Source organism: Eupeodes corollae, chromosome 3, assembly GCF_945859685.1.
Source record: "Eupeodes corollae chromosome 3, idEupCoro1.1, whole genome shotgun sequence".
NCBI classification, from domain to species: domain Eukaryota; kingdom Metazoa; phylum Arthropoda; class Insecta; order Diptera; family Syrphidae; genus Eupeodes; species Eupeodes corollae.
The window spans coordinates 37,869,484-37,890,733 of record NC_079149.1 but is presented as its reverse complement, the minus strand read 5'-3'; positions in this window follow the sequence as shown (position 1 = coordinate 37,890,733).

The following is a 21,250-nucleotide window of genomic DNA, read 5'->3' as shown; positions in this document are numbered from 1 at the left end:
TTCCTTCTCGAGATATTTGAGCCCAAAATCAAGTTTTTTTTATGTTAATTGTATTTTTACTGGTTTATTAAATTTTTGACAATATACTTGAGTCTAAAATAAATTTGTAGCAATTTTGTAGGTTTTAACTTTTTGGAAAAAAGTTGTTAACTGCTTTTTGACAAAAACTTAATTATCATTCAAAAACGTTATTTTTGAATGCATACAATTATATTGGAAGTAATTTACTTCTTTTATTTGAAATCGCTATCATTTTTGGTCCGCAAGATATTTGAGGCTATGCGAATTTTTAAATTTTCTTAAAATTAAGGACCTTGCTATATAAGGGGCAAGTTCACATTTGATATCTTTGGGAGCACATCTAGACTTTCAAAAATCAATTAAATCAGTAACAATATTTACCTATTTTGAAACATAATTAAAAAATTGTAATTGTGTTAGTATAGTCCTGAAATAAAAAAAATGTCGAAGAGTTTTATTTTGATTTTCGAAAAAGGTTAAGCTTGGACTTGGCCCGTTAATTTTTTGATATTCTCATCTGTAAACTAACCTTTATTTGATGATATCCCTGCCTGTTTTTGGAATATGGAAGACAAAAAAGAATCACTCACTAACAGACACTCTATCTAAGAACCATATTGCTTTAAATTTAAGGTACTTTAAAACATCGAGAAATGTCAAAATTATCATATGTCAAATTAGACCGATAATAAATTTAAATCGAAAAATTAAAAAAGATAAAATTGTTTTTTAGGGAAATCAACCAAATATTCATCACCGTTGCAGCAAGGGTGGATCGATACTTTTATTCCCGTGGGGGGGGGGTTGTTGTCACACAAAGACGAGTTTTTACTCACCTCTTAATATGTTCTTTAATGTTACATAACACAATGTGTATCTAAACCTTAAATGTACACATTTCAAGGGCTAAAGTGACAGCTTTAGTTTTTAAATTATTTAAGAACGCTGTTGATCAGGAAGGTACATATATTCTAACTATTTAATTTGGTCGACTCTCTACATAAGAAAACAATCCAAGATTCCAACTTTTTCTTTGTATGCTATATTTAAGAGCCAAACACAATAGTTTAGACGAAGTTTTTTCAAACTCGATTGTGGAAAGTGTACTTTTACTATCGCTACCAACCTGTTTCTCGTAGGTGCTTAAATATTTTGATCTTCCACGAGTTAACAAACCTTAAAAATTGTAGAGAGAAAAATGTTAGTTAATTTGTTTTACACAATGTTACCTTTGCTGTTTTTGAGATATTTAGCTATATTCTTGAAATTTGTGTTTAAATCTCAGCTTTAGAACATCTTAAGCAAATTCACTTCAAAAAGTAGATTGTTTTAATTTTTTATGATCTCAGATTTCGTATTCAACAAGAATCAATTTTTTAAGAAATGTAATGAACTTCTTCAAAAAAGTCTGTTCAAAAATATTTCCTATATTTTAAGATCTTAAAATCTACCTCCAAATAAGTTTTTTCTCAAAAACTTAAATGCCATGTTATTTCTCAAGAAACCGAGAATAACTTTTTTTTTTTCGAAAATCATTAGAGCGGGTTTTTTAAAGTAGTTTTTATGTATACAATTTTAGAATTTTGTTTTTAAAATATGTTTGTTACTTAGTGCTTAGGTAAGGTTAGGTTATAGTGGCTGTCCAAGATGGAAACGGACACACTTAGGCCAGTTTAATGGCCCATTGTGATACCACATGAATCTTGAGGCTTCCTCCTAAGCTCAATGGAACAAGCTTGAGTCAATTACGAAACATGAGAGGCTGATTATACCGATATGATTTAGATCGTTAAAGAAGAATTCTCCTAGGTAATTCTTGCGTTCTCGGGCTAGAGCAGGGCATATGCAGAGAAGATGAAGAACCGTTTCTTCCTTTTCCTCGTCCATACAGTTTCTGCAAAAGTCATTTGAGAATACGCCTAGTCTCGTGGCGTGCTTTCTTATTAGGCAGTGTCTGGTTATGACACCTATTATCGAGTTTATATGCGATCTGCTAAGAGAGAGCAAGCACTTTGAACGTTTTAAATCCAGTTTTGGCCAGATGTTTTTTATGGCTTGACACGTGATGATGTTGTTCCACCTGGTGTCTTCCCTCCTCGCAGCATCTTGCATTAGCATTAGTTTACAAGAAGTGATTGCTATGCCAGTACTTGCCAAACGTGGTAGGATGGACTGTACTGTACCGTTCCTGGCGAGTTCATCTGCCTTACAGTTACCTGGAATGTCTCTATGGCCCGGCACCCAGCAAAGGTGAATATGAAACTGTTGCGCTATCTCCATTAGAGATGATCGACAGTTATGGACTGTTATAGAGTTTGTAGAGACAGAGTCCAGGGATTTGATAGCGGCCTGGCTATCAGAGAAAATACGGATATCAGATGTTGATATCACGTTTTCTTTGAGCCAAGACAAGAATTCTTTTATCGCCAGAAGTTCCGCCTGGAACACGCTACAATCCTCCACCAACCCCTTCTTTTGTTTTTGATCCATTTCTGTAAAAATGGATTGACTCATCCTCCAACAATGTCCTATCCTTTCAAAAAGATCTGGGAGGTATAAAAATCTGGAAGTTTCTGCCGAATTGCAGTTGGGGGATGGTGTAGTCTGTCTGCTTTGGAATTGATTCTAAGTACCTTAGAATTACGGAGTGGCCAATGTTGTTGTTAGTCCACTGCGACGAAGCTTTGAGGCGAATAGCAGAGCTTGCAGCTACTTATTATTTTATTGTTTAAGTGCTTATAAATATACCTTTTGCATTTCGTTAAAAAATGTTCATACCTTTCTGAGATATCAAGCTAAGTAAAAACAATTATTTTTTTTTTAAATAAAAAAAATGACATTTTAATCATCAAAAATCATTAAAGGAGAAGATTATTGAAAACGGTCGATTAGTTTTTGAGAAAACTTAAAAAGAAAATAACAGTCTTATGAGTAGTACACTTTTGGAGCAATACCAAAATATGTTTTTCTTGTAGAAAACAGAAAAAAAAAAAAATTAAAAAAAAGTATTAAAAAATCTAGCGATTTATTTTTGAAAAAATATAATTCAAAATTCTAAACCATAAAATTTGTATGGTTATTGCTGTTATTTTTTGTATTAAAATAGTTTAGGCTGAAGGGGCCAGGACAGACAGACCCACTTTTTTCGACTTTTCTACCATCGTAATGGCAATTTCTTTTCGATTTTTTTTACGAATGCAATACTTGGTATATAATTGATGTATGTTGAAAGTAAAAATCACTTCGATGTTCTTTATTTATGTGCATCAAAACAATTAGATGCAATTCAAGGCTAGTTTTAGGAATTTGAAGGCAACTTAACATAAAATTGACGATATCTTATTCAAGGCTTCTTCTTCAAAACCTAAATATTTTTCTTAGAAACAAATTGCATACAAATAGTTAAAGATATTGCTAAAGTTAAAAAAATGTTAGTTGTTTTTGGTAGCAAACCACTTTTTGGTGAATGTCGTTAAATTAATAACAATTCTTTAAATGAAATCTTTGCTTATACTACTTAACTGTGTATATGCTTTATGGCTAATATGACCCCCTCTGTATCGTCCATTGGTCAAAATTTTATGAAATTATGCAGTTTTTGCACTTTTATTTTTAAAAGTTTGTATGGAATCATTTCTGCGTCTGATCCTTCTGTTGTCAATCAAAGCTCAGAATTGATTGGGAATAGAAAAGGTAAGCACCAAAAACTAAAACCTTGGATGTCCAGTTACTTACTAAAAAAGAGGCTGGGATGCGACCCACACTGATAACTTCCCATCCCGTCTGTCGATTTGTCTTGCATAAAAGTTTGTCTATATGTACTCGTATCAATTTTTACCAAATTTGCGTACTATTTTTTGTAGATTTTATTTTTTATGAAAAAAACGGACTGTTGGATTTTTATATAAAAATTACTGAATATCGGAAATAATACTTTCTGTGAAATAAAAAAAGTTTGAAGACAATATTTTTAATTTTTGAAAAGCTATTTGAGTCATAAGTAAATTTTTACCAAGTTTTAGTATTGTTTTTTTTTTTAGAGTTTTATATTTTGTAAAAAAGCTATCAATTCGAATTTTTTAAAAATTTTACCAAATGTTGAAAACAATATATATTTTTTTTGGTTATTTATTTTTTGTAAAAAAACTGTCAATTCGATTTTTCTCAACATTTTTCAGAATGTTGAAAACAATATTTCTTATAAGATTAAATAAGATTAAAGCCCAAATTTCAAGTTTTTGAAAAGATATTTGAATCGATATTCAATTTTTACCATTTTTGAGTAATGTTTTTTTTAGATTTTTATTTTTTATAAAAAAAACTTTCAATTAGATTTTTCTCAAAATGTTATCAGATGTCAAAAACATTATTCTTCGTTGCACAAAATTGTTTTAGAGATGAAATCATATTTCAGTCGTAAAATTTTGGAGGTGACAAATTTTTTTTTTTCAGTTTTGTTGACCGTTATATTGATTTTTTTCAAAAAATATACCTGTTTAGTATCACATTACAGTTTACTATATAAAATTTAATTGAAGTCTCTAGCGTTTTTGGTTCGTAAGATATTTGAGGTTAACCAAAATTTTCACCTTTTTTTCAAACTGCTATGGTAAAAAAACCACCCACGCAATTTTATTGAGAGTCCTTTCTGCATCTTTCTGTCTTATTATCTGTATTACAAAATTTATTTGAAGTCGATATCTCTTCTGGTTCTTAAGCTATGGAGGACGAAAAAAACGTCGCGAACGTACGGACGTCAAACGTACGTACACACGCACGCACAGATGTCTTTCTCAAAATCTTTTATTTCGACTCTAGGGACCTTGAAACGTCGAGAAATGTCAAAATTTTCAATTTGACAAATCGGACCCATTACAATAACTTCTTATGGGAAGTTAAAAAATTGATAAGAGGAACAAATTAAGACTCAAGTGTAAGAAGCACCCTAATAATGCTCTCCTTTGCAATAATTATGAACTGTTATGTAAAGAGATTAGTTTTGAAGTTCCTGTCTGTAAGGAAAACTATTATATCAATAAGTTCAATAAAGCCCAAGGTAATTCGAAAAAAGAGTGGGGACTAGTTAACGAATTGTTTGATCGTAGTTTTTTTTTTAATGTTCCTCAAAGTTTATCGTGCGGAAATTTGATCATAGACACTCACACAATCTGAATTGAAGGAAATTCCTACAAAAATACCAAAAACTTATCTCCCAGGAGGAGGGGGGTGTTTATGACCCCCATGACTTTGCTACTGTGTTGCAGTTTTCTTTACAAATAAAAGTAATTGCTCCTCTATTTCCTTGATATTTATTTATTTCTTCTTAAAGGTCAATCCATGTTGGACTTATGGCATTGTGCACACCTCAACTTTCAAGTGGTCAAAAAAAGGTTAGGGGATTTACAAGGTCTTACAGAAATAACACCGCAAAGAAAGTTTTCTTCCAAAATTAAAATTATTTTGTTGCTCGTGTGGCACACATTATCATTGCTGCGCGCAGTTTCAATAAAAAAAGACATTGTCCAAATTAAAATCCTCTAATGTTGACATTAAAAAATGAATAATCATTTTGTTAAGAAGCGTAATCAATTCCACGTAAAATTTGCATTAACTTAATTTTTTTTGAATAAGTAAAGTCCAATCACACTATAATCGCCCCAGCCCAATAACTTTAACAAACTGTAAGGTTTTGAGGATGGAGAGGTTTTTTAAAAATGTTTCCTTAAAGTTTCTAGGTTCTGCTTATAAAAGTATCCTTCGAATTGAAAAAACGCCTGAGCTTTAACAATAATTCTTGATGAAATTCCGGATTATTGTCATGGAACGACGTTGTTGTTCATTAACCGGCTTGATGCATTGTGAAATTACGAGGTTTAAAAGGTTCATACTTGATGATATGTCATTTGTGAAATACCTTAAAGAAATCAGTACAAAATTGTCAAACCTGCGCTTACGTCAACAAAACTCAGGGCCGGATTGAGGGGCCTCCACAAATGTAGGGCCCCACAATAGAGACTTCGGAAACTTTTTGTTTTAAATTCCAACTAGTAAACAACGATATATTGGAGCAATTCAACGCTACAAACAAGATGTTGTAAAGACCCAAGAATGATTCTTAAATTGGCGATGGGTGCAGTAGAATCATTGAAATCATTCGTGGAATTAAAACGAAATGATTCTGATTAATACGAGGAAGACGCCAAAGAATATCCCGCACTGATGAATATGTACAATCATGCACCCGCACCAGAACGAGAAATGTAAGGTTGAATCCACTCGATTACGGACGCAAATCTGTCACCCGCAAGGAAAAGTACAAAGTATCCACTTTTATGGTTCCGGTTCTCTTACTGAAAAATTAATCGAGATTTGGATTCCTGAATCACATCAAAAAATGGATGCTGAAAATTTGCACGTTGCAGCAGAGGCATTGGTGAAAGTGTATCCGGATGATTTAGAGCCTAGTCTTGATAATGAGTTGGTTCAATTAGTGTCTCTGGTTGACTCATACAAAAAGGACTATGGAAAATTTCAGTCGCCGGAACTACTTTACTACAAAATTCTCTAAAATGAAAATTTCAAAGCTACAATCCCAAACCTCGAAATTGTATTGAGAATGTATTTGGTTTTAATGGAAACAAACAAAGGCTTTGAACCACGGTATGATAAAATCGTCTATCGAAGCTTTCTCTCCTAAACATTGAAAGCGATTTACTCCTGGAACTGGATTTCAATTAAATGAGCAACGATTTTCGGCGAAAAAGCTCGAAAGGTTCCGTTCGTTAACCCTTAAATTTGATTTCAGATAATTTTTATCCACTTATATTTATATGTGTTTGTTCAATACTAAAGGAATCTACTTGATTTCACAATAAAAAAATTGTTAACTTTATTTTGAAAATTATTTGTGGCGAGGGGGCCTCCGCTCATTTATTGCTCCAAGGCCTCTTGACCTCTAAGTCCAGCCCTGACAAAACCATGTTGTTCTTGAGCATAGTTTTCACTTTTTGCTACATTAAGCTATCCGGACACACAAATATCAACCATTTCAGTATTGCCAGCCGAGAAGATGCGTTAGAACGACGTTAAACTGCTTTAAAAAGTGACTCAAGTCCAAATGGAACCTTCTAGTGGAAAAATCTTTGTAATAAATCAGTATATTTATATGTGAATCAGCTATCGCACTTCTGATTCATATTTTTTCAAGACTTACCTAAACATAAACGAAGTTATTTAGTTACTTTCAAAGTAATTCATTAATTTTCAATTAAATACTAAAAGTTAAGTAAATTTTGTGTGGGGGTATTATTGGATAGAAAATTCATAACATAGATATAAATCTGAAACAGGGAAAAAATAATAATATAAAATCCGTTGAGGCTTGACTAAAAATAAAGAAACAAGATGAAAGCTTCCTCTAACAACGATAATGCTATTGGTGAAGAAGGACGACAACGCAGAGCGTTATATCGTAAACTGCGGGTGGCACGGGCACGGCGATGGCGCTTCGTTTTGATACTGACATAGGAGGGTTCTAAGAAAAATTAAACCCTGAGAAAAAGTACCTAGCCATAAATTGATGAGTAACAGGGGAGAAATAGATTTCTTCTAATTGCATTTTCCAATTTACTGATTTTAGCACTTGGGAAATTAAATAAATTTAATGTCTCCATCAGGTAAAAGGAAAAAAAATATATACTTCTGAAACTGAGGTGGGTAGATTTACACTCCTTATCCTTCTTGCTTCCTTATATGGTTCAATTAAATGTAATGACTTTTTTTAAGGTTTTATGTTTAAACTCTTTTCTACTTCCCAGTCTAATCGAGAAAAGCCTCTAGTCTAGTCGATGATGGCATAAAATCATTTCCAAAGCAAAATATTTCACTTTTCAAATATAAACAAATCTGCATAGGTGAAATCTTTGATTTTCTCTCAAAACAGGATTAATTAACATTCCATCTCTCAGCCCATCATGTGAGTGCAATTGAGCATTCTACTTTTATGTAAATGTTACCTAACAGTATTTCACTTCATCTGTATCCACGGACTATGGCATTCATAATTTACAAATTCTCACTAAAATTCACGGATATGCGTTTGGCCTCGCATCATAATCCTCCATCATACCTACGTAACCTTGTTCCAAACATCGAAATTCCTCGCTATTCCTACATGTTGGTTATCTATAACTAAAATGGTGCGTTATCCTTGAAATAATTCTGTTCAACCATCAAAACCGACAAACCAATCCGAGGAAGCTTCATATACGATATAGCTAACCTATAAAAGCGATTCACCTATGTTTCTAACCTATCTAAGCTAAATAGGTAGGTTATGGAACGTTTGAATTTTGTTTCCTAATTGTTACCAATAAAATTGATTTATATTTGAAGTTGTATGCAGGTGGTATCTTATCTAGGTATGTGTATACTTGTTCCCTTATAGGCTATAATCTGTACTTTATGTTCTAAGCAATTCTTATGTTCGGCTAATCAAATATTTAGGCAAAATATGTTTAACGTATCTAACTGAGGAACGAATGAATTGTGTATTTTTATTTTGAGGCCTAACAAAAATAATGCCTTAAAAACATGGAAATGTTCAAAGGTATTTGTTTTAATTGAGTATGGTTTTTGAAAAGGCATAATGCTTAATTCTTTTCCACGCGGACATGAAGAAGTGAAAATAATAATAATTTTCAAAAAGAATTCTCTAATTTACTTTAATGGCGGCTCATATCGCCACAGGTTTTGAAGGAATATACCACTCTATGAGTTCATAAAAACAAACTAATAAATAAACATTTGATTAGGTAATACTAAAACTGAACTTAGGAACTGGAAGCACTTGGAAAGCAATTGCTCTCATTTTTATACGAGGGTTTGTTCTGAAACATTTTATATTTTGAACTGCAGCTCTAAAAGTGGTGAGTGCTTATTTCATCAGAGTGCAATTAAAAATTTTAACTAAAACAAGAGTTTAAAGTGTCTAAATTGAGTTGCGTGAATGTAAATAAAGTTTTACATTCGGTGAGTGTAAACTTCAATATTTTGGCTATTCAACAAAATCAATCGTATAGAGTTTTTAATTGTCAATATGAGATCTAAAAAAAAGATTCTGGTTTTCAGATTGCCAATTAAAAACGCCATTATTGAGTGATGTGTCTAAGCATTGTAAATAGTATAATAAGGTTCGACTGCCATCACGTAATGTTTCCATTACCAGCAATATCATCTCTCAGAACTTGAAATCCGTTAAGATCGCAGCAAAAGAACCCCAAATTTTTTATTCGATTGAGGCGCCAAGCTGACTAAGGCCTGCTCTGCCCACCGTTGCGTCATTTTGAAGGATTGAAGGCTAAAAGTAGAAAAAGAAGCTGGGATGTGAATCACACTCATAACTTCCCATCCTGTCTGTCGATTTGCCTTGCTTTAAAGGTTTATAGGCCTTCGTGCTTATTCAAACTGAAGTCAAACAAAGCTGCTGGAGCTGCCGAAATATTTAAAGCAGCAGGCGATGACTTGGTAGAGACTTATCTGCAAAATATGGTCGGAAGAAAGCATGCCGATACATAAAAAAGGAGTCCCTCTAAATTGCGCCAACTGCAGAGGCACAGTTTCCTTAACATTGCATATAAGATCCGTTCTTCCGTATTATGTGAACGTCGTCAACAACCTGATAGGTCCTTATCAGTGTGGCTTCAAACCAGAAAAGTCCACTATCGACCAAATATTCACACTACGGCAGATCTTAGAAAAAACCAAGAAGCTTCAAAATACCCACCATCTCTTTATCGATTTTAAAGCCGCGTATAACAGCATCTATAGGGAAGAGCTTTACCGAGCAATGTCTAGTTTTGGCATCCCTGTCAAACTTATCCATTTGTGCAGAATGACGATGGAAAATGCACGCTGCTCTATCAAGGTCGAAAAAGATCTCACCGAAGCATTTGATGTCAAAAAAGGTCTTAGGCAAGACTGTCATGCGACCATCATTTTCGTTCTGAAAAGAATTGTTCAAAATTCAACCGTCGACACTAGAGGCACAATCTCCCAAAGGTCCATCCAATTACTCTGATATGCAGATGGTATTGACATAATTGGAAGATCAAAGCGTGATGTCAGTGGAGCGGTTTTGAGCATTGCGACGGAACCGAAGAAGATGGGTTTAGTGGTCAATGAGGGCAAGACCAAGTATAGACAAAACGTCACCATAGACAGCTATAACTTTGAGCTAGTTAAGGACTTTGTCTACGTAGGCACCACTGGATATCAAACGAAGAATAAATCTTGCAAACCGCTGGTTCTTTGGACTTAGAAGGCGATTGAGAAGTAAAGTCCTCTCTCGAGCATCTAAAATCACCATCTATTTATAAGACATTCATTATCCCTGTTCTTATTTATAGCGCTGAGGCCTGGACCCCGTGAAAAAAAGATGAGAGCGTCTTCGGATGCTTCGAGAGAAAAATTCTTCGGAAGATTTTCAGTCCCGTATGCATATATGGAGATTGGGGGAGAAGATACAACGACGAACTGTATGGGCTGTACAGAGACACTGATCTAGTCAACAGAATTAAAGTCCAACGGATTAGATAGCTAGGTAGATGGCTAGGTCATCTAGAGCGAATGGACATCAACGTTCCAGCCCGGAAGGTCTTCGAATGAAATCCAGAGGGACGGCAAAAGTAGAGGAAGACCGCGCCTCAGGTTTGTGAAGACCTCTACCAACATGGCGTGCGAAACTGGACACTGCTAGCTATGAACCGAGCTGGCTGAAGACGCATGTTGTTTGAAGCCCAGGTCCGCTCCAGACTGTAGCGCCACCTTTAGTAAGTAAGTAAGTAAAGTTTTCGTTCTTTGTTCAAAAAGTTGTCAAACAAATTATTTTAAAAGATTTAAAAATTAAAAAGAGGCTAGGATGCGACCCACACTGATAACTTCCCATCCCGTCTGTCGATTTGACTTGCTTAAAAGTTTGTCTTTATTTACTCGGATCAATTTTTTCCAAATTTGCGTAATATTTTTTGTAGATTTTATTTTTTATGAAAAAACGAACTGTTGGATTTTTATATAAAAATTACTGAATATCGAAAACAATATTTTCTGTGAAATAAAATAAGTTTGAAACCAGTATTTTTAGTTTTTAAAAAGCTATTTGAGTCGAAAATCATTTTTTGAAAAATTTTGGTAAATTGTTTTCAGTTTTTAATTTTTTGTTAAAAAACTGTCATTTCGTTTTTTTTCAAAATTTTACTGAATGTTGACAACAATATTTTTTTAAAGATAAAAGTAAATTAAAGCCAATATCTCAAAGTTTTGAAACGATATTTGAGTCGAAAATCAATTCTTACCAAATATTATTAATTTTGGTTTCGGTTTTTATTATTTATAAAAGAAACCGTCAATTCGATTTTTCTCAAAATTTTATCAGATGTCAAAAACATTATTCTTTGTTGCACAAAATTGTTTTAGAGATGAAATCATATTTTAGTCGTAAAATTTTGTAGGTGATAATTTTGTTTTTTTTTTTCAGTTTTTTGTATTTATAAAAAAACCGTTAAATGGATTTATTTTTCAAAAACTATACTTCTTTGATATCACGTCACAATATTTTATATACAATTTAATTTAAGTCTCTTGCATTTTTGCTTCGCGAGATATTTATGGTTTACCAAAATGTTCATCTTTTTTTAAACTGCTATGGTAAAAAAAGCCAAACACGCAGTTTTCTTGAGAGCCCTTTCTGCATCTTTCTGCCTTATTATCTGTATAACAAAAATTATTTGAAGTCGATATCTCTACTGGTTCTTAAGCTAATGTATGACGAAAAAAATATAGCTAACGTATGTCAGGCATCTCTCTAAAAATCTTTTATTTCGGCTCTAGGGAACTTGAAACGTCGAGAAATGTCAACATTTTCAATTTGACAAATGCAGCCATTACAATAACTTCCTTTGGGAAGTTAAAAATTAATGATTGGTGGTACTTAATCCATATAAAATTAATTTTCATCAACAACATCGGCTCGAAAACGGGGTCCGGTCCTGGCCTGATCTAAAAAGTCTTTCCATTTAATTCATCCAGTAACCGAGTATCGGAGTTTCTTTTGCTAAGCACCTACCATATGTGGAGTAGAACATTCTGTATAGCTGCAGTTTAGAAGTTATGGTAAGGTTACTGGATTTAAAAAGCTATAACAGACTATAGAAAGCTCTGTTGTCTCTAAGCAGTCGCCTGGGTTTTTTTTTCTTCTTTGGGCTGCTAGGATTGACCCATGGTATTTGAAGGATATCACTACTACAAATTCATGCTCCACTACCTTGATTGTTTGACCAACTATTCTTCTCGCAGTCGACGGTACCATGTACTTTGTTTTTCCTTCACAAATGTAAAGCCCCAGATTTTGTGGCGCCTGTCGACCCTAATAAAGAAATCGTGTAGAGCTTGTTTAGTTCTTATAATAATGTCGTCTGCATATCTGGCTAGACGTGGGGAAGAAAGTCCCTCTTATTGGAGTGCCAGAGTCACGGAAGTCACGGATTGCATTGGACAAAGCCAGGTTCAAGAGAAGGCAGCCCAAACCATCCACTTGTAGTAGTCGATTGTGTGTGTTAATTGGTCTGGACAATTTTTTAACATCGTAGCAGTGACCATAATCGTTTTTTTGCAAGTAAGTGTTCAATAAAAATTCATCTACTCCATCAGCTGAGAAATCCATTCTTAAAAATGTTAAACATACGGCAACGTGTACCTAAAACAAAGCTTAATTTGTTCAACATGATATTACAAAATTCTTACCCTAAAATTCTTTTTTTTTTGTTCAATAAAGTTAATTAACTGAAATTAAAAGACTAAAGAGTCAACTGTTTTAGTTTTAAAAAAAGTCACAGACAAAGTTGAACAAATCTTTTCAGTAAATTTCTCTGAATTCAACTTAAACAATTTTACAACCTTCAATGACTGAAGGAGTTTGTCAAAAATTGGACTTTGAATATACTTTTATACTTTTAATCAAATATTTTAAGTGTTGACTTTTGCCATGAGATAATTTTAAACAATTTTTGATGACATTCTTGATGGTGTATAAAATATATACACAATTTAAATGCTTCAATAATTCCATCAACTCGGTTTCATTTTATCAAAAGCTTAAGTTTTTTGTAAGTTGATATATTTTTGAAAAGTTTATTCATTTCTTAGAACCACAAAAAAAAAAGAAAAAAAAACTAACCTTCTGCAGCCGCTAGCCGCAGGTAAAATAATTCTCCTGTTTGTTCGTTAAATGAGAAAACTTTCGGATTCTTGAAAATGTAGTCCCTTGTTTTTCCAATGAAAATGAGACGTCTATCATTGCGTTTTAGGTTGCTGCCTTGTCAATGACGTTGATGTTGCAAAAAATAAAACAACAACGAAAAGCAACGGTGGATGCAAAATGGTTTTATGTTCTATTGGATTTCTTAGAAAACACGCACATTGTAAAAGTTAACTACCATCTGATACTGGATTACTACAAAATTAACAGGAAATCAATGTACGTAACAGTGTTCGAACAATGTCAACTTAAATTCGCTGATTTTTATTATTTTTGTATTTTGGTAGAACCTCGAATATTGAAGGAAACCAGGGTATTTGAATATTCAGTTACCTACTTTGATGTTCAAACGGTAGACATGTGCATTCAAGAGGACACAGGCGTCCACAGGTTCTTCTCAAAACCAACCTCTGGCCACGTAAAAGCTTTCATAGTTGCAAAGCACCAACAACCAACGCAAACGAATAAAGGACAACGAATTTCGGATATGCACGTGGAATGTTAGGTCCCTTAACAGACCACATGCGGCCGAAGAATTAGCGGAGGCCCTAGACGGCTATAAAGCAGATATCACCGCCATCCAGGAAACACGATGGGATGGGCCGAGCAAAAAGAGGAAGAAAAACTGCGATATTTACTATAGTGACTGCTACCACGAAAACCAACAGCGCTTATTTGGATGTGGCTTCGTTATTGGAGCCAGACTAAGGCAAGAAGTCTTGAGCTATAGGTGCATCAGTGAGCGCCTCATGACCATACGCATCAAGGCTAAATTCGGCAACATTACAGAGACCGAGTTACAAGTAACCTCTCTCGAAGTTCTCTGCCGCCAACACAATGTTTCGAAAACCAGTGGCAATATTACCAAGATGCAATCAGAGAAGCCGCCTCTGATGTGCTGGGTTTCAAAAAGCCCCCAACAAGGAACCCCTGGTTTGATGAGGAATGTCAGCAGGCAAATGCAGCCAAACAACAGGCACGCAAAGAGGCCCTGCATAAAAGGACGAGAGCTGCTCATGAGCTCTTTTAGCAGAAGAGGCGAGAGGAACGCCGACTTCTCAGAAGGAAAAAGATAGGGCATGAGAAGCGTGCGGTCGAAGATTATAAGATGTTTAAAAGCAGGAATGAAGTTCGAAAGTTCGAACATAAGCCTAGAACCGAAGGCTGCAAAGACGAAAGTGGAAAGATCATAGTGGAACTGCAGTCAATGCTGAGGATATGGAAGGACCACTTCTGCAGACTGTATAACGGCGACGACGAACTGAATTCCGCTGTCAGCCATGATGATTCATTCAACATAGACGACGAAAGCCAACAATCCCGTCCTCCAGACTTAGACGAATTAAATATTGCCATATCTAAGCTGAAGTCTAATAAAGCCACAGGAGCGGATTGGATGAATGCCGAGCTCTTTAAAGTAGCTGGAGATAAGTTGGTATCTGTAAGATATGGTGAGAAGAATGCATGCCCGACGAATGGAACCTTAGGATTGTTTGCCCGATCCTGAAAAAAAGGAGTCCCTCTAAACTCCACCAACTAAAGAGGAATCAGTCTACTTAACATCGCCTATAAAATATTCTCTGCTGTAATATGTGAACGTCTAAGGCCCATCGACAACAACCTGATAGGTTCTTATCAGTGTGGTTTTAGACCAGGAAAGTCCACGTATGATCAAATATTTACATTACGGCAGATCCTGGAAAAAACCCAAGAAAACCAAATCGACACCCACCATCTTTTCATCGATTTCAAGGCCGCATATGACAGCATATACAGGGACAAGCTGTATAAAGCCATGTCTAGTTTTGTCATCCCTGCCTAACTCGTCCGTTTGTGGAGAATGACCATGAAGAATTCACGCTACTCCATAAAGGTTGGAAACAACTTAACAGAACCTTTCGATGTCAAAAAAGGTTTTAGACAGGGTGATGCGCTGTCATGTTTTTTTTTTAGCATCGTGCTTGGAACAATGGTGCAGAGCTCACACGTCAACACTAGAGGCACTATCTTTCAAAAGTCTATCCAATTACTGGCATATGCTGATGACATTGACATAATCGGAAGAACTCAGCGTGATGTCAATGGGGATTTTGTGAGTATTGAAGCAGAGGCTGCAAAATGGGTTTAACGGTTAATGAGGAGGGCAAAACAAAGTACATGCTGTCGTCAAGAAAGGACATACAAAATCGACGTCTTTGTCAAAACGTCACAATCGACAGACGTAACTTTAAGGTAGTCAATGACTTCGTCTACCTAGGCTCCGCTGTAAACGCAGAAAACAACACCAGCGCTGAGATCAAACGAAGAATAACTCTTGCTAACCGCTGTTTCTTTGGACTAAGAAAGCAAAGTGTTGCTATATAAGACCCTTATCATCCCCGTCCTGCTATATGGTGCAGAAGCATGGACTATGACAAAAGCGGATGAAAGCACCTTGGGTCGCTTCGAGAGAAAAGTTCTTCGTGTGATCCGGTATGCATCGAAAGGGAGTGGAGAAGAAGATGGAACGACGAGCTGTACGGGCTGTACGGCGACGTAGAATTAGCCAGAAGGGTAAAAGTCCAACCACTAAGATGGCTAGGTCACGTAGAACGCATGGAAACCAATGCTCCAGCCCGAAAAGTCTTCCAATCCACACCCACAGGACAGCGCAGTAGAGGAAGACCGCGGATCAGGTGGCGCGCACAAGTGGAAAGTTACCTCATCCAACTTGGAGATCAAAACAGGAGACATCTTGCTAGATTTAGAAGTTTGTAGGGTGAGGCCCTAGTTCACACAGGACTGTAGGGCCACCTTAAGTAAGTGTTGTGTGGCTACAAATACAATCCCTATACTTGGCAGTATGTCTGAAATGGAATTCAAAGGTAAACTGATTGGAATTACTCCGTTTTGAGAAATTCCAGCAAACCCAAACTTCACCTTAACACTTGTTAAAAAAGTACTCTAAAGTTTTAGGGGGTTAGAGAACAGTTATGTATATGAAAATTAATCGGAAAATTGAAAAAAGTTTTGAAGTATAAATTTTGTATTTTCTCTTAAGATTTTTTGTTAATTTCTTAACAATTTCGTATGAATTTTCAACAAGTTTTAAAATTCAATCTAATTCTTCTATAATAAGTTTACGTTACTCAAGTTAAACAAATCTAAAGTTTAATAGTTAATTTTTATCCCACAAATCTAACTCAAAATTAAGCCATTTACCAAAGAGAAAATTTGTTTTATTTTCAAAAAATAAAAACCAACATTTAAGCAAACAGAATGAAAGAAATTGAAAAACAAAACAAGAACAAATCAAAAATAAAAGCTTCAAAGAGCAAAAGTAAATATAAAATAAAGTACTTTTTGGAAAGTCAATCTCTATCCAAATTCGGTATTTGTATACCTCTGGTTGTGGCGAGGCTTCACAAATAAAAAAAAAAAGAAAAGAACCTTTCCATGCATTGGGATTTTTCAACTAAGTTCAAACGTTGCAACAGACAAAACAATGCATAAGTGTCTAAATAAAGGGTGTTTCTTAATGAGTACTTAATTGGAATTTCCTTCTAATTTTCTTATAAAATTGTATCAACTTTTAAATAAATCACGGTTTTGGTTTATTAAAAACCAATTTTGTAACTAAAGGTTTTCCAAACAAGAGGTTAAATTTTGATTCTTTCACTATTTTGTACCTGCCCTTTTTAAAGCTGTCATATTTTGACATTTGACAACTAAACGGAGTTTAACCTTCATGGTTATAACTAAGTGCCATTATTCTTTTCTCGCCATGGTCTAATCGTTTACGTCCGTCATGATGTTGCCTAAATGCCTATCAACTTCTACCACAGTATGGCAAATGAATTAATACATATTTTAATGATATAAATGTTTCAAATTTACTGTTCAAAAGCGCATCATTCATATTTGTTTTATTATTGGCAGCCCAAGTCTGGATATCAATTCGACTTCTAATGAATTCCATGCTCTGTCCGACTCTATCCAGATGGTTGTTACGCACGATTTCAATGTGCACAATTCTTTGTGGCTGAAGGTATGTCGAGATTTTTGTTGAGTAATACCACCTGACTTAGTTAATTGACGAGCCAACTTGGTTTCCTGACGTTGCAGATCAACCCGCCAAAACTCTAGACTTGTTTCCTACTTCTGATCCTAATAAATATACTATCAGCCTATTATCGCCTCTAGGCTCATCAGACCATTGTGTCATGTCTGCAAATTTCTTATGCCAAAAAACGCCAGTTAAAGTTAAAACACCTACGAGAACCGTTTGGCAATATGAGAAAGCCAACTGGGACGGTCTCAATGAATTCTTCAGGAACTTTAACTGGTCACTATTCTTCCTCGATAGTGACGTGGGTTCCAGTGCAGATATGATCACAAACTTAATTCTTTGCGGAATAAGAAATTTTATACCGAATAAGGTAAAATCTAGCAAACCCAAAGAAAACTCATGATTTGATTCGAGCTCTAAAAAGAGGTTATTAGGATCAAAAATCTAAGTTTTCGGAATTACAAAGCCTTAAATTTTTGCATGAAATTACGGCAAAAAATACTACAATGTCTCAAAGGTAGTACAAATTTCTGTTCATTTGTAAAAATGTACGTAACACTACGTCTTCATCGGTTCCGAAGCTCGTTTTTAGTAACACTCCTTTTGTAAGCTCGATTGATAAAGCCAATTTGCTTGCAGCACAGTTTGCTGTTAATTCGACGCTGCCAATGAGTGACATGACTCCTCTTATACTTGAAAGCGTAAACGATTCTATGGGACGAATCTTCTTTCGTATACGTTTAGTTCCTAGAGTACTTAAGAATCTTGACATTCACAAATTCGCTGGCCCGGATAGTATCCCCGCTATTGTTCTGAAGAGGTGTTCTTCAACGCTGGCGAAACCACTACGTAAGCTTTCAAATCTGTTCTATTCTTCAGGTCTCTTTCCAAGTGGATGGAAAACTGTATTTGTCCAGCTTGTCCCTAAGAAAGGTGAATCCTCCTCACCATCTAACTATCGTCCAATGGCAGTTACATACATCCCTTCTTTTCAAGGTCATGGAAATGCTGATCAATTTTCAGCTTAAGAAATATCTTGAAGAACGGAAGCTTTTTAATGACCGGCAGTATGGCTTTCATTGCAATAGGTCCACTGTTGATCTCATGGTTTATCTCACCTTGCACTTGATATTTCAAAAGCATTTGATAGAGTTTGGCATCAAGCTCTCTTATCGAAAATGCGTGCATTTGGTATTGATGAATCCCTTCTTCGTTGGGTTAGAAATTACCTTTCGGACCGTTCAATTCAAGAAGTATTGGAGCGCTTCAAATCTGATATTAACAAAATATACGCTGGTGTGCCCCAGGGCTTCGTTTTGTCTCCGACGCTCTTCCTTATTTTTATAAATGATCTTTTGTTTGAAACTTCTAACCCACTAAATTGTTTCTTGGATTCAGTACCCTCAGCTTTTCATATTCTCATCCTTGTTTTTTGGATGTGGACTACCAAAGACAGCGTATGAAAAGCTCATTATATTCTGATCGTGACAACATTGTTTGATATGGAATCAAAAACCGTGTAGAATTTAATGCTATCGCAAAAGCGTAACCCTCCCCAAATGCCACTATCCATGAGTTGTACTTACGTCGAGGAGCTTGAAGATATATCAGCCCTAGGTATGTGCATTACAAACCACTTGTTGTGGAGTGATCACATATTTGACATCGCCAAAAATGCTGCTAAGTGTTATGGTTTTCTCCGACGATGCAAGAAGTTTTTTACCACTTCTGATGTGGTTACAATTTATAAGGACCATATTTGTCCAGAACTTGAGTACAATTCCCATATTTGGGCAGGTGTTGCTATAACCCACTTGATTCTCTTGGACAGAATTCGTAAGAGAGCTCTAAAAATGATAGGTGATTGTTGTTTAACTGAAACTTTTGCATCTCTCGAGCACCATCGTAAGGTTTCATGACTCTCATTATTTTATCGCTACTTCCATAAGCATTTCTCTAATGTAATAGACACCTGCATTCTTTTCCTCAATCGATTCAACCGTAATACCCGTTCTTTTAGGAATGCCCATCGGTTTACCTTTGAGCCCAATTTCGGTCGTACTGTAAAATACAGAGATTCTTTTTTTAGTCGCACTACACGAATGTAAAATGCTTTACCAGACTCAATATTTCCCACTCATTACAATGTGCAGGCGTTCAAAACCAATGTTCAGATATCTAGTGTATATTACCTTCAAAACTGCAAGATATTATTGTTACTTTGACCTTGACATTTAAAATTTATACCTGTACACACAGAATCCGCTTACATAATTGCTGTAATTTTTCTGCTGCTGTTTCTGCGTTAATGCTGCTAAACACACTTACATGCTCCTTAAAGAAAATGGCAACTTTATACTGATGTCGCACATGAATAAACACTTTTTCTCCCAGGCTAGGTACCTTACCTACTTTTCCTGCTTTTTGTGTGTGTCTATAATGTGCTAGTGCATATATTTGTATAATATGCTCTACCTGCAAGAATAAATCCTTTTTAATGTAAAGTTTTTCTATTTCTTAGATCCATCATTCTGGGCGCATGTCCTTGACTTTCTATCCGTCATGTCCTTAATTTCCTTGCATTTCATTCCACTGATTCAAGCCAAACACTATCATTAGGTCGGTACCTATAGAAGGGTTCGGATATACCTAATACCTCTCCATTTAAAAACATTATTTGTGTAAGGATAAAAAGGTACCCATACGTATAAGGATGATGGGCGCAAAATTGTAGGTACATATTGTGTACATACTTAGAGGGTAAAAATCGGATGGAGGTTAGCTATAGAAAGCTCTATACAAAAAAAAAAAACACAAACCCGCTTCAGACCTTAGCCGCGCGAAAAAGTAGATTTATCATCATATCCAGTATCAAGAGTGAAGATGTTGTATACCTTCGTTCATATGGATGGCTGGAGGGTCGTTCCTTTTCTATACACGTCGTAATATAGGTATCTACAGCTACATAGTCAAAGCCAACACACTTCACATTTCTTACCCACTCAAGTGGCTGCTGGCACACTTAGTTTCAATTGCTTGCAAATTCTATCTTTAATAAACGCTGAAGAGAACCTTCTTAAAGGTTGTTTTGCTTTTTTTTTTGGATTTTTTACATAAAAGAGAGGTACACTCTTGAAGGTATAACACGATTTTTATTTTTCCGCCTCTTTAGCTTTTTCGTTGGTGAAGAATTACATGAAATAACACTCTATAATGCCTTGTGTGTGTCTAAATTACAAGAAAAGTGCAAGCACTCTTCATAAGACTCTCAGGAAATGAACGTGGCCGGATTGCAGAGATCGGAGCATCTAGAAATGTTACGTCATGCCGTTCTTATCTTCTATAAATTTATTGTTCACACAAATAGGTAAATTTAAAAACAAACAATGCAGTTTTTTTTTTTTCAGCAGTACCCGTGGCATGATGGTTAGTGCGTTGGACTGTCATGCAAGGGGTCTTGGGTTCAATCCCTGCCTGTACCACCTTAATTAAAAAAATAATTTTCTCGGGTACTGCCTATTGCGAGGAATTGACAAATCCTTCAAGAGTAATTCTTGTCATGAAAAAGTGCTTTCTCAAACTAGCCGTTCGGATTCGGCCTAAAATTGTAGGTCCCTTCCATTCCTGACAACAGTACTCGCACACAGGAATGGTTGAGAGTTGTAAGTCACTAGGCCCTGGTTCACAACGGACTGTTGCGCCACCCCATTTGATTTTTGATTTGATTTGAATGCAGTTTTTTACTTCTCATCGTTCCGATATGACGAATTGAAAACATTAAAGTTTTTAAGATCTTTAGAACCTAGATCCATCATTTTTAGAAAAATTTGTGTGATGAGTGCTCGAGTACACACGTTCTGTTCGGAATT